Here is a 13,811-nt window from a genome sequence, read left to right as displayed (position 1 = left end):
TGTGTATAATTCCCTCAACAATTCCTCAAAAACTGTAAATCAGATTTTTTAAAAATGCTTTTATTAGGAGCTAAAAGGTGCCAACGATGTCAGCATTCAACTTGGAGTCATACAATTCCTAATGTAGCCCAACTACCTTTGGTCTGCCACTAGCAAGGATGTTTACTCTTCATTACAGTTTCAGACAGAGGCAGGGAGATCCTCAAAGAGAACATCCACAACAACATCCTCTTGACTGGGGCTCTGCAGTGCTGCTTTTGTCCATTACGCTTGGCCTCCTCATTGACAGCCAATAAATCATTCATTTAGAGGCAAAGCAGGGAGAGAATCAAACAGCCATTTCAGAGCCTGAGGCCTTTCACTGTAGTGGCTGCTGCAGGCCACAGATCTAATGTAGAGTGGCTAGGCTGCAGGCGGGTGGAAGGGCTCTTAAGAGACAGGAGCGCATTGTTTGGAGAGACGGGAAACGCTGCTCTCATTAGACCTGGAGCTGAAAACCAACCTGAAAGGCCTGCTTCAATTTACCTGCCCTGTGCTTGGAATAAATCACCCCTGTGTGTGTAGGTTTGTGAGTGTGTGTGTCTGTCTTGCACGCATACAAACACATGTACATCTGCTAACACATACACACACACTCATAAGCAGACACTTATAAAGAGCTTTATACATGCCTTTCAGAGCGCACCTCTTCAGCTTCAGAGTTGTTTTAGCGCAGCGCTTGTTAGAGGTAAAACCTTTTACCTCTCTGCTTCCGATGGCCCTTTTGTTAAGCTGCTTTCTCATTCAAATCAGAATCACAATTAAGCTCGTCCTGACTTGTGTTTTTTTTTCTTTCTCTGTCCTGTAGATTTGAGTACGTCTTTGCACAAAGTGATTTACTGCTGCGAAGAGTAGCCTATGCACGAGCAAGACTACAGTCACAGGCGTCAGGCTGCTGTGACAAAAACAGCCGCCTCCAGGCAGATATGTATAAGCTAACAAAGATTTAGCTGTTATCGCTTCCATGGAATATTGCCAGGAATATTCTGGATAATTCTGAACTCAGATTTAGCCTTTGGCCTGTTGCCACACTGAATTTTCACTAGAGCCAAAAACTCACTCAGCGCAGCCAAAGTAAAGAGAATCTAATACTTTACACCAGGTAGTCAGGCACAGCAGGTAACACTCTGTGACAAATTCCAACACACACTGAGACAAAATAAAAGAAAAGAAAGGGAATACATTTCACAGTCAATGATATAAAGACCAGAAAAGGGAATTGGCAGAGCACGAGAGCAGCCTGGTGGAAGAAGGATGGATAGAAGGATGGAGGGATAAAAAGAGCAGAGAGGAGGCAAGCTGGAAAAGTGGGAATAGAGAGTGGGAAGTCTGTGCAGAAGTGTGGTGGCAAAGATGTCAGAATATTTAAATACTGATAAGGCCCTCTGTTGCCCCTCGTCGCTGCTAATGACAGACTCGTCAAAGCCAGACAAAAGAGCTTGCAGCCTGTCACAACACACACACCAGGGTACATCTGTGTTTACGTGTCGGGGGGATTCTCACATTGCCATTCTGTCAGGGTGTAAGGTACCACTGAGAGGTGATAAATCTCCTCTTCCTTGTCAGAGAGTGCTGGCACTGCATCCTTAGACACTCGCGCAACAAAATCTCCACTTGGGTCACTTTCTTTTTCTACTCTCTCCTCATTTCTCCTTTCCTTCTTCCCTCACTCCCCTCATCCATTCGTTCTCTCGGCCTGCTGTGTCTCCACCAGCATTCAAAATTAAGGTGTCACACTAGAGCAGATGGATTACACACACATACACAGAGTCACACACACAACTCATAAATGAGGTGAAATGGAATCAGGCTCTTATTGAATGCCTGCTTGAAAAACTGTGTTTTGTCCGTAAGCACTGCACTCCGTTTCAACCCATATCGATCTCTGCTTGTTGTTTGTTTTGAAGTGAATAGTATGTTTGGGCTAACGGCAAAGTCTTTGTCTCTCGGACTGCTGACAGGAAACAGCAGGTGATAGAGCAACATCATGAAAAGGACGGCCTGCTATAAAACAGGCAATGAGCACCATGAAAACGAGTGCCTCACAAAACACATAAGCCTGTTTGATACATGAACACGGAGTCATGTCAGACAATAAAGCGTCCGTGCAACAGACACTCAACCAGACAGGGGGAAATATATTTGTTTGGGTTTTACTGTGTGACTACATTTCCAATTGTTATTGCAGCTGGAAACTAAACTTTTGTTCTAAATTGGCTTTAAAAAGACATCATAAAACTGTCTCTCCATCTTTCATTGCCTCTCCACGTCGTCTTCTTCCGTCTCCTCTTTGTGACTTTAGCTCTAAAGCAGAGGAGAGTGTCAGCGAGTGTTCTGTTTGATTCAGTGCTATCTAACCTTGCTTTATGAAAGCATTAAATTGATGGTTCCAGACCAGCCCAGAGAAAATGCACATAAAACTGAGACTAACTGAGAGATAATAGTCCTCGTAAACTGGTCTAAGAGCTCTATAACTCACAACGTCCTCAACTTGTTCTGTCTTACACAGCACAAGCTGTCACATCCAAAATACTGATGCGCCCGAAGGCACAAACTGCAATGCAAATGCAAACAAAAGGGAAACCACACTTCAATAAATGAGAATGAGACAAGACTGGAACCTGCTATCACATCCAAATCTATAGATCAGTGTTCAAATACACAAACCAACACTAGGAAAAAACTAAATCTAAGTCTTTAACAGCTGTGATGTTGGTCATTTATTGTAAAAACAGGCATTTACTTTGCATGACTGTCAATCTAAGAAACACAAAAATGCTTATTTACTATACATCACTCAAACCTTTAAAGGAATAGTTTGACATTTAGGGATATACCCTTGTTTGCTTTCTGGTGGAGAGTCAGATGAGAAGATCAATACCACTCTCATGTCTTTCCATTACATATGAAGCTGGAGCCAATAGTTAGCTAAGCACAAACACAAGAATGATGTGTTTCAATGGAAACACCTCTGATGCTCAAAAAATTAACGCACTGCTTGCATAATCCATAACTGTAAAAACAAGCATTTGCCATTTTATGTGGGTTATATGCCAGAAACATTCCAGCATACACTACCTGTAAAATGGTAACATATCGATTTCACACTTGCGTATTTGTACGAATTAAACAATCAAGATATAATGTGTTATTTTGTGATCTTTAGGGGGTGCTGTTGGCTTTTGTCACTTTGGATAGAGTCATTTCTCCTTGTTTTAAGTCTTTATGCTGAGCTAACTAGCTCCAGCTTCACATTTAACATCAGGGCTGTAGTCAACCAAAGAAAAGCTTGGGCGACAGAAATTCTACCTACTCTTCAACCAATTGATTGGTCAATGGGGGACGAAGAAATCGCCAGAGTAAAAGCTCGGACATTCCTTCCGCATTGGACAGCTGCGGTCATGCAGGTGCGGTTCTATCCATAGTAAAATTGAAGGTCCGCATCAGCTCCCAGCAGTAAACAGGAGGGCTGGGAGGTGAGCTTATCGGCCTACTACTGCCAACATTGGCTGACACTGAAACGAAGAGGACACTGCTGGTTCTGGAGTGAATGTCTGTCCAATATCCAAGTTAAAACTAACAACCACGGTGCTGTGGCTGTGGCTGGCTTGACTGCAGTGTTTGGACTGGACTGCAGTGTGGAACAAGAGATTGGAGCATTTGCATTGGGCGCACTTGCTACGTGAACTGTCTGCATGGTCACAAAAAAATGGTCTGCACATAGACATTCACATACAGTCCACGCAGACCTTCACAGACATGAGTGGATGACAACATTTACATCATGTGGACCAAAGCGGACCCTCGTGGGCACAACTAAATGCATTTTTTCCCAGGTAGCTAAGAGTTGAAGTAGTGCTCAACTTCGGGACAAATGTTGCGCTCATCACTGTCACTTTTTACACAGCTGTCCCGTGATAGGAGGAGGGGCGGGACAGATACCAAAAAGACCAACTGTCACATACAAGCGCTGAACAACAACAACAACCGAGGAGAAATTAGAACTAAACCCAGACTGAGTGGCGGGTCCGTCTTCTCTCTCTACATGCTTCAGCCTTCATCCAGGGCAAATACTCTGACTTGTGCTGACATTTTTCCTCCACAGATAATGACAATCATATAAACTAGACGCAACCAAAGCATCTCAGCTGAAAAAACTCTGCTCCCAACACACTGTCTAACATCAGGGATTGTCCAACCAATGCGACTTTGGTCGGACAAGAGCATATTGACCAAGTAATTGACCAAGAACGTGTCAGCCCTATTTGACAGAAACACGTGAGTGGTGTTAATCTTTTTATCCAGTCCTGTGTTGAGTACGACACCAACTGCTCTGTTGTATCACTAGATTCTATCAATAATATATATTATACAAATATATTTCACCATAATGTGGAGACATATCGTATCCCTGCATACACACAATAGGATTTTTCTACATTCTTTATCTTCAATTAACATGACGACTAGAAATGTATGTGACTGTGTGTGCAGCAGTAGTGGTAGCAGCTGCTGTCAGCTAGATGAGTGATGAGCCATGTAAGGGCAGCCTTAACTGTGTTTGTGCGCGTGAGTGTGTGTGGTAAGAGAAAAGAAGATAAAGACATTTTCCCCTCAGCACCAAACACTTTCAAGGTCCACTCAGCTCCCATAAACCAACTCTGCTTCTGGATTCTCGGCCTCCTGTGCCTTAAACCTAACCATTCCCTCCATCCTCCACCTCAATCTACCTGTGCAGGACAACACAAATCAAACAGAGGATGCAGGGTTTTATAGGCTGATTAAAATTTTACAAAGCCCAAAAAAAAAGGACAATAAGTGCTGTTGTATATGCAGACAACAGGTATGGTGCGCATTCAGTGCATGAGATCTGTGAGTCTATTGTACATCTTTGCAGGTTGCACAGGGTGGTAATGGATGGCCGGCGGGTGCCCGCTGACGTGTTATTCTTTTATAAAACATTGCCTCTGCGTACCGGAGCGCAGGGGAGAGCGTGTCACGCTTGTGATGAATGACCAGAGGGTAACATCTTCACTCCTGACCCCTAACACAGGCGTGCATGCTCACACATAGACACAGACGTACATACATAAAATCAAGCATGCACTCATGCACATTCAAGTTAGTAAACAGATTTTTTTTTCCACCATGAAGGCACACATAAACATCTGATGCGGTGAATCCACTAAGCAGAGGGTGATCCACATGCAGGGTAGTGACCTCTCTCTGTGTGCCTTCTTTTTGAGTGCATGGTGAATACAGAAAGGCTCCGTCTTTGTACTCTTTTCAAAGCTCCTGCTTGAATTTGTTTCATCGCTTTATCATTTTTTTTATTTGATCACAAATCCGTCATTAAAAAAAGACTTTTTCTTACTTCCTCTCATTTATCACACAGCCTGACTAACAGGCCTGCGGCCATCAAAGGTATCCTCAGCTATGTCTCCAAACAAAGCATGAAAGAACAACATCAAAAGCAGCTCCTATTAACACTGGCAGAGCTGGAGCCGTACTGGACAATGGAGGAGCTGGAGAGGTGAGTAATAAGCGGTGACCTTCTGCTTTTACATGCACACACACTTGAACACAGCACAATCTAACAAGCAGCAAAGAATGCTTAAACATCAGAGGGCTGGAGCTGCAATAACTGAAGAAGTGCAGCAGCAGAAAGAGAAAAGGAAGAGAGAGACAGAGAAAGAGATAGGAAGAGAAGGAGACATGATAGGGAGGAAAGCGAGACAGAGGGGATGAGGAGGGAGACAATGAGACAAGGAGACAGAGACAGAGTGGGTGAAGGTGGCGGAGGAGGCAGCGGAGGTTTGGCGGGGCGGGTGGGGAAGGGGAACAGGCAGCCAGTCTATTATCAGGGGTCTATAGAGAAGCATTTAGGGACAAATAGGACACCACCCCCCTGTCACCCTGAACCATTCAGCCCCTGTCAGCCCAGGCCATTCAGCCAAACCCCAGGGGGAAGTGGCAGAGGAGGGACAGAGGGGAGGAAGCAGGACCAGGGTGGTGGGGGGGCTGAAGATGGAGTACCCTGGTACCACCCCTCCATGATGCTTCAGATGCTGTATCTTAGCAACGGCACTCTGGGTGTGACCCATAGTCATATGGCGCCATTCAGTTTCACAACTCTTGAACACACACACACACACACAGGTCCCGCAGTGCTCATCAGGAGCCAAAACAGGCTCTCATGTACAACAATTAGCACAGATCATGCCCCCCACCCGACTCGCCCCAACCTGGCCATACCAGCAACCCCACAGGGAGCAAACTTAATTACCATCAACAGACAGAGGGGAGTTCATCTTTACACACTTAAGATGATCCACTTTGCACACAAATACACACGGCCGAGCCATCCTATACAAAAACTCTCTATTTCAGCACGCTGTCAATCACATGCTAATTAAAGCAGCGTATTGATGGCATTCTTCTCTCCCCGATTTTCATATGGAATTAGCATTTAATGAATTGTGTGCAGATTAATTACAACATAATGATATTTAATTGTTACCAACTAATTGTTGTGGCGCTCTTTGTTTTGCAGTTGTCGGGAACTTTGTTTGGTTTTAGTTCAGAGAGGAACAGTTGGCTGGAGAACACTTCATTGAGCAACGTTTACACTTGAAACATTTCAGTAAAAAGAGCCTTTTAATCACAATCACGATTTTTGTTTCATGAAAATGAGCAAGTAATGTTTCGTGTGAGATAAGTGATGTTACAGATCGAAGGTTGGGAGGCATGTTTTTGGGTGAAATGTGTTAATAAACATGCTTTGATTGCTTGGATTCATAGAGACAGTGCTTTATCTCTGCTGTCACCTTTACAGCGAGAGACAGGCGCTCACACACAAAGGGTCTTAGTTTGGTAATCCCCCTTTCAGAGGGATAAATGTCTTTATCAGGCTTGTTCGGGCTAATAGATTTATATACCCCATCTATTATTTATCCAGGGATTATCACTGTTGCCTGAAGGTAGTGATGTACAATGTTTACCATGACCTTGGGCCACACACACACACTTGTGCTCATACACATACACACACACACACACACACACACACACACACACACACACACTTCCAGCACACTCAATTTGCCATGGAATTGGTGAGTGATAATAAACAGGCGTGCAATAATTGTCCCAAAGTCACTTTGTTCTTTTTCAAACTCCGAGGACCCTTACAAGCCAATTCTGAGGCCTATTGAATAAGATTGTCTACTGAGTCTTTATGACTACTCATTAAAACACACTTTTATCATTTGTTATAATATAGCACACTCCTCTCCAAATGACATCATTAAACATAATTCAATCTTTACCTCTTCTTCATGTGTGCTGGTTTTCCTGATTTATCCCCACTTTTATTTCATTTTCTCTCTCCGGCTCCACAGCGGCTGCAAACTGCTGCACTGCCCCTCTGTGGATGGTGATGGAGCTGCATGTTTGCCGACACATAACTACACAAAAAAAAGAAAAGAAAAGAAAAGGCAAAGATCACTGAAAACCAAACTGTCCACTCAAACCAAATTGATCTACAATATTACTGGAATACAAACAGACAGCATCAAGTTTGCACAAATGTTGCCGGGCACAAACACCGGGCACATGCACACAGAAACACACACTCACAAACACATTGCTCTCTGTCTGTATATATACACACACGCATAGGGCAATTTAGTAAATGTCATCAGGTCTGCAGAAAGAGAGGGAAATAGGCCTGCCTCCCATCTTTGTATTGGGAACACAGGTGAGATTGATGAGTAGCGTCTGTTTATGATATCGGTTATTCAAGATGAAAGATGAGGGTTTGTAGAGGGGTTCCTCCCATTCACTGTCATTGATTTACACACACAAACACACACACACGCGAGAACATACCCACAGTGAATGTCCTTGCTTTGTCAATAGTCAAGGTTATTTCATATGCAGTGGAATATTTGACTAATATCAAACACAGCAAATAAAAAATACTTTTGGCTGTGATTGCAGAACAAAGACTTCTTAAGGGACGTATTCTCACCGGACAAGCAAGTAAGTACTGAGTGAACATCCATCAGCGAAGAAAGAACATAAAACTGTGGTTTAAAAGCAATAAAAGACGGCAGGGAAATTTGTGAAGAGCAGTCAGGGTGGAAAACGAAGCACTCAAGCCAGAACCAATTCTGTTCTGGTGAATTAAAACCTAAACCCCTTTCGCATTAACATCCACAGAGAGACAAGTGCTGCGGTAAGTGAATGTGTTGCCTGTGTTTGTGTCAAAAGCCTGTTTTTCTTCCTCGGCCAATTAGAGGGACTATGGCACAAAGGCAGCTAATTTTGTCAAGCTCCTGTAAATGGAATGATGGATGCTGACGTTTGGGGGGAGGGGGGTGGAGGGCCACTGTGAGTGAATGTACGCCTCGTGGTTACCCAGCAAGGCCTCCTTCATTAAAGCTTCTTCTAGAGACAGACACAGTGAGAGAAAGATGCACAAACATTCCCTATTCAGGATGAATTAAAAACCCACAACACACTACTTTTCACAAGAGAGCATTCATTATGGAGCCCTAATGTAATGGCATAAAGCACAGGAGCAACAGCCTATCAAGTGCAGCAATTTGGCTTTTTTCACTTGTGCTGTTTCGTTGCTATAGGGTAATTTGTAGCACTCAGCAGGGCAGGGTAAAGTGAATCAAGATTAATTTACATGCAGGCGAACACTTAGGCAGAGGCAGAGCGGTAAGCAAACGCACCGTCTCTGCGGCTGAGCGGGAAAGAAGGCAGCAAGGCAGAAGAGGGGGGAAAAGTGTCGGATAATTAAGGAGCATCAAATGTGATTGCTGAAGGCAGTTAAAAGGCCACAACATGCCGACTGTGGTTGCTCTCAGAATGCAGCCTTCGCGTTTTCTAGTGCAGCTGCATTGATGGAAGCATGGATTCTAATGGGAACAACAGCTGTAGAGCCAACCAGCCACTCCGGATTCAGTCTTCATTAATTGTGCTTTAGTGTCTTCTCCTCTAAGCATATTATTCCAATACATTAGTTTGTTTTCATTTAGGGAAAAGAGTGCCGTGCTCAGTGCTGCACCAAGCAGGACAGTGCACTGCTGAAGCCTCTGGACGAGTCAAGGAAGCTCCGTATGAACCAAAAAGCAAGAGGTTATTCAATTGAAACACTTGATTTAAATAACACATCGTCGTACATCACGGTGACACAAAGACAAAGCAAAGAGTCCCTGAAGATGCGAGTTTGAAGTGACAAGGCTAACTTGGACAAACTGCCACAAACATTCACACAAATGCAACTACAAGAGCAGCAAGCAGAGGGGAATGAAAATGCTAAATGAGCTGTTTGAGGTGGACACACGTCTCGGAGAAGCTGAATCCTTGCCCCACTGAACAGACTCAACATATCAGAGAAAGAGATCACTGGGATGGGATAAAAAGAGAATAGCTGGTAGAGTTTCTCCCCTCTATCGCTCAGTGGTAATGGACCCTGGACCAAGCCAGTGGCAGGGGAATCTGATCAAGCATGCTATCCTGGAGACCCATGCGCGCACTTCACATGCACGCACGCACACACGCAGTCACACACAGAATCATTCTGTCAAATCTGAATAAACACAAACACACATCGGTTGGATTGTGGGGTGCAGCTTGGGGATTCGGGGCGAGCGTCTGGCATATTTGGCCATCTCAGATCTCCTGTCAGGGTCTGAATGCAGGATGACAGCAAGAGAGAGCCCGCAGCGTCTGGAGACCTGTCTCCATCTATGCATCTCTCACATAAACAAATTCTCCCATCGCTGTATTCAGACTAGCCTCTCTGCTCTATTACACACAACACACAGCTGCCACAAGCACTCAGACACCCAATCAACAACCACAGAGAGAGAGAAAGAGAGAGGGAAGAGAAAAGGAAGAGAGAAGGGGAAGAAAGAGAAAAGGCAAAGGGGGGAGAAGGGCAGCAGAGGGAGATGGAGGAGATGGAGGAGAGGAGAAAGCGAGACAGGAGCAGCATCGAGGGAGATGCTGAGATGAGAATGTTGAGAGGAGGGCCAGCGCTCCGAAACTGTGCTCAGCGTTCTGTCTGGCTGAGCAGGAACCTCCTAAAAGCAGGACGACGACCAGCGTGGATGAAAGTGAAATGGGCTCTAGTGGGATGAGGAATAGACAGGGGCAGGAGCGGGGGGCTAAGGGTTGCAAACACACTGAACGCATGAAATATTAGGACCACCTGCTCTTTCCATGAAATAGGCTGAGCAGGAGAATGCAACGGCTGAGGCTGAATATTAGGAGAGTGATCCTGGTGTTTTGTGTACTCTGCGGGATCGGGCATAACAGCTCAGTCGCCAGCACCCAGAAATGTCTGTTTCATGTGCATGTTTACATGTTTGTTTATTTCCTCCTGAGTACTTTGTTCTTATTTTTCACAATTTAGTTCATCATCAGCTGCAGGGTGCTGCATGTTGTACAGACTTTAAAGGACTACGGGGAAAATGTGCAACTCCTCGGTCGAAATGACATAACCCTCATGATTTAAATATAATATCTGATAGCTAATACTGAAGTTTTTATAGGGTTTTCATAGCTTGAAGTACATTACATTAAAATAAGGTTGTAACTTATGATTGTTTTCATTTTTGATTCATTTCTCAGTTATTTTCTTAACTAACTGTTTGTTCAGGAAATGTCAAAAAATAGTAACATCTTCAAATAGCTTGTTTTCTCCAACCAACAGTTCAAAATCTAAATTTATCTATACGGTGATTTAAAACGAGGGAACATGATTTTTTGACATTTTAGCACAACAATTGACTTGAAACATTAATTAAATTGTTAAAATTAGATTTGAGTGAAGTCAACTGTGTATTAAAGTCTTTACGATCTATCCAACATGCAACACCTTGTATTCTCAGACTCTCAGAAAAGGAAGTTCAGAAGAGCAAGAGAGAAAGGATCCCTCTGTCAAACATGCAAGAGGTGTCTTAGAGTCAATATAAGAAGTGGCAGTAGAAAGAAACAGAATAAGAATATTGAGTAAAAAGATTGTTGTGAGGTCATTTTCTGTTCATCAACTGAAGCACTACATCAAAAAGGAATTCAATTAAAGTTTACATCGTAAAGAAAAATGCAATGGGCTCCTCTTTAGTAATCGTCCAGAATCACCACAGAGATCGACTTAAAGAGTGGAGTTACTCGAAAAATAAAGTCATTTAGCATTTTGAAGCTTCCGGTTCTTTAAAAGGGACTTGTTGTACTCATTTTCAGGTTCATACTTGTACTTTGGGTTTCTCCTAGAACATGTTTACATGCTTTAATGTTAAAAAAAAAAGCTATTTTCCTCATACTGTCCGTGCTGGAACACCTGTATTCCCGCTCTGTCTGAAATGCTCTGTTTGTCTTTTTCACCCTCTACCTTAAAGCGACACTTACTTTTCTGGAAAATGTATGCTTTTCTTTGTTTAGGTTAAAATGCTATTAATAAGCTGATGGCACACTAAAATGTAAATGAACTCCAACAGAAATAAAAACTCATAATTATTCTCGTATGGTTCGAAGAAAACTCCGACCAATCATAGGTATGAATGGCCGAGCGTCCTGTCTGTCTTCCCCACGTGGAGGCCTCTGACTGACGTAACCGCTCGCGTAACAACTCGGGTCAACATCGGCTCTGCTTTCGAGCGATGGCGAAGACTGATGCAGCTTCATCCTGCGCTAAAAAGGGACGAGATGGTCGCAGACCTGTCTGCTGGACAGGTATTTTTAGTTTGCCTCTAATGTAACAGACTGTAGGCCTAATGTTATATATGACAACACAGCATCCAGTTGCTAATGGATAACGTTAGCCTATTGTAGCGTAGCCTCTGAAACATTAACGTTATCTTCCTTGTGTGTTTCCACTTACGTTAATGCTACTACCTAACTTTAGCATTATAACCTTATTCTAGAACTCAGTCATCACTGACTCCGGTTGAGTTTTAAAACTCTGGGGTTGCGTTTGACTGTCTTGGTTGTAACGTTACACTCGCTCTCCTCTTCCGTGATTCTAACGCTACCTTGCCAACGCTTACGTCTCTATGTGAAATACAAGAAAGAGTAGCTTTAAATAACTACCAATAAAAGCTTCAAAACAAAAATTCTTCAAATCCAGACATGTTCCAGCAGCAATATGATCTGACATCGGGGAGAAATTAACAACCTCAGCTACCAAGATTACATATTTCCCTGACGTTAGCATGTGGCATGCTAATGTCACTAACAAACACTTTCAGTAGCAGGCCTTGAGCAGATGACCATATAAGAAAATTATGAGCTGATGTCATCTTGTCTCCTAAGTTGAAAAAAGTGGCTGCAAACAGAATATTCACAACGGTCTGAAGCCTGAGGTTTTTGCTCGCAGGGATTCTTTTTACACACGTTTACCTCATTATTTGAAACTCTGGCACATTTATCATGAACATCTGACATTCTCACATCTTATATGACATAAAATAAGGAAAAGCATAAAAGGTCCCCTATAAACCATCACCAGAAGCTATAAGAGGTGACAGAAAACATCAGCTAACATTTATTTATTCATTTTTCATAACTGCTTTTCCTGTTGGGTTTGGGGGCTGGAGCCTATCCCAGCTGACATTGGGCAATAGGTGGGGTACACCCTGGACAGGTCACCAGACTATCACAGGGCTGACACACAGAGACAGACAACCATTCATGCTCACATTCACACTAATGGCCAATAACGTAGCCTGGTCTTCGGATTGTGAGAGGAAGCCGGAGTACCTGCAGAAGATCCACGCCGACAAGGGGAGAACATGCAAACTCCACGCAGAAGGGCTCCCCCGCCCCAGGTTCAAACCAGGAACCCTCTTGCTGTGAGGCAACAATGCTAACCACTTCACCACAGTGTGACTTCAGCTAACAGCAGCTCATTAATACCAGATGTGTCTCTTACTTCCTGTCATCTGGTTACTCTACTCTTATGTTTTAAATACCAGTGGATCTCCTGATGTGTAGGCATTGACCTAATTGTCCAACATCCAACTCCACGGCAGATTTCCTTTTCTAATTGCCCAAAGCTATGAAGTTTGCATCGGTATGTGTTCAACCTTTGGTCGATTAGCAACTTGTTCAAGGTGTCATCATGCCTTCTGGGATACACATTTGCCTCTAGTGAAACTGAATCAGACTACAAGAAGTGTGTGAGAATTTGTAATGACTGTAAGCCCCTTCTGAGTCCAGATTTGTGTCAGGCAGAGGAGCACCTGAGAAATTAGCTCAGTGGCAAAAGTTAAAATGGGCAGCACAGTGAATGTGATAGGTGGACTGAAACACACCCAGAGACTGTGCTGTTCAGCCAGATTGATCTCCCACATTACAAAACATCCCTCCTCCTTCCTCTGCATCCTTACTTTCTCTGCTCCCACCTCTTCTGATCAGAGTATCGATCCCCAGACCAGTCGATCGGTTGCTACTCTGTGATCTGGGCCGGGCCAATTACTTCAGTGAGTAATAGTGATTAGTTTGTGTCTAGATCAATCCACACTGATACAGGCAGAGAGGCTGCTAACGGGGCCAGGGGAACCACTGACTATTCACATCAGCAGCACATTTGTGAAACAACAACAGTGTCGTAGAAGGATCCTGTACTTACTATCTTGAATGTAATTGTTTCATCATGCCATCAAACCTCCACAGAGTACATATCTGTGGACCTGCAGGTCAGTTCAAGACCTGCAGAGGCTGTCTAGGTTTGCAAAAAGTTTAAATGTCGTACT

At 43.6% G+C, this 13,811-nt stretch overlaps 1 protein-coding gene across 1 annotated transcript in view; it reads right to left on the bottom strand.

Moving 5' to 3' along the window:
- LOC125889880 (homeobox protein orthopedia B-like) overlaps window positions 1-7,395 on the bottom strand; it is a 36,359-nt gene extending 28,964 nt beyond the window's left edge. The window contains exon 1 of the mRNA XM_049578128.1: window positions 7,368-7,395. The gene's annotated coding sequence lies outside the window, so the exon portion shown is untranslated. The remainder of the gene's footprint in view (window positions 1-7,367) is intronic.
- Between the last annotated feature and the right edge of the window lie 6,416 nt (window positions 7,396-13,811).

This window comes from Epinephelus fuscoguttatus, linkage group LG6, assembly GCF_011397635.1.
Source record: "Epinephelus fuscoguttatus linkage group LG6, E.fuscoguttatus.final_Chr_v1".
Classification (NCBI taxonomy): domain Eukaryota; kingdom Metazoa; phylum Chordata; class Actinopteri; order Perciformes; family Serranidae; genus Epinephelus; species Epinephelus fuscoguttatus.
This window is presented reverse-complemented; position numbering and strand designations above follow the sequence as displayed.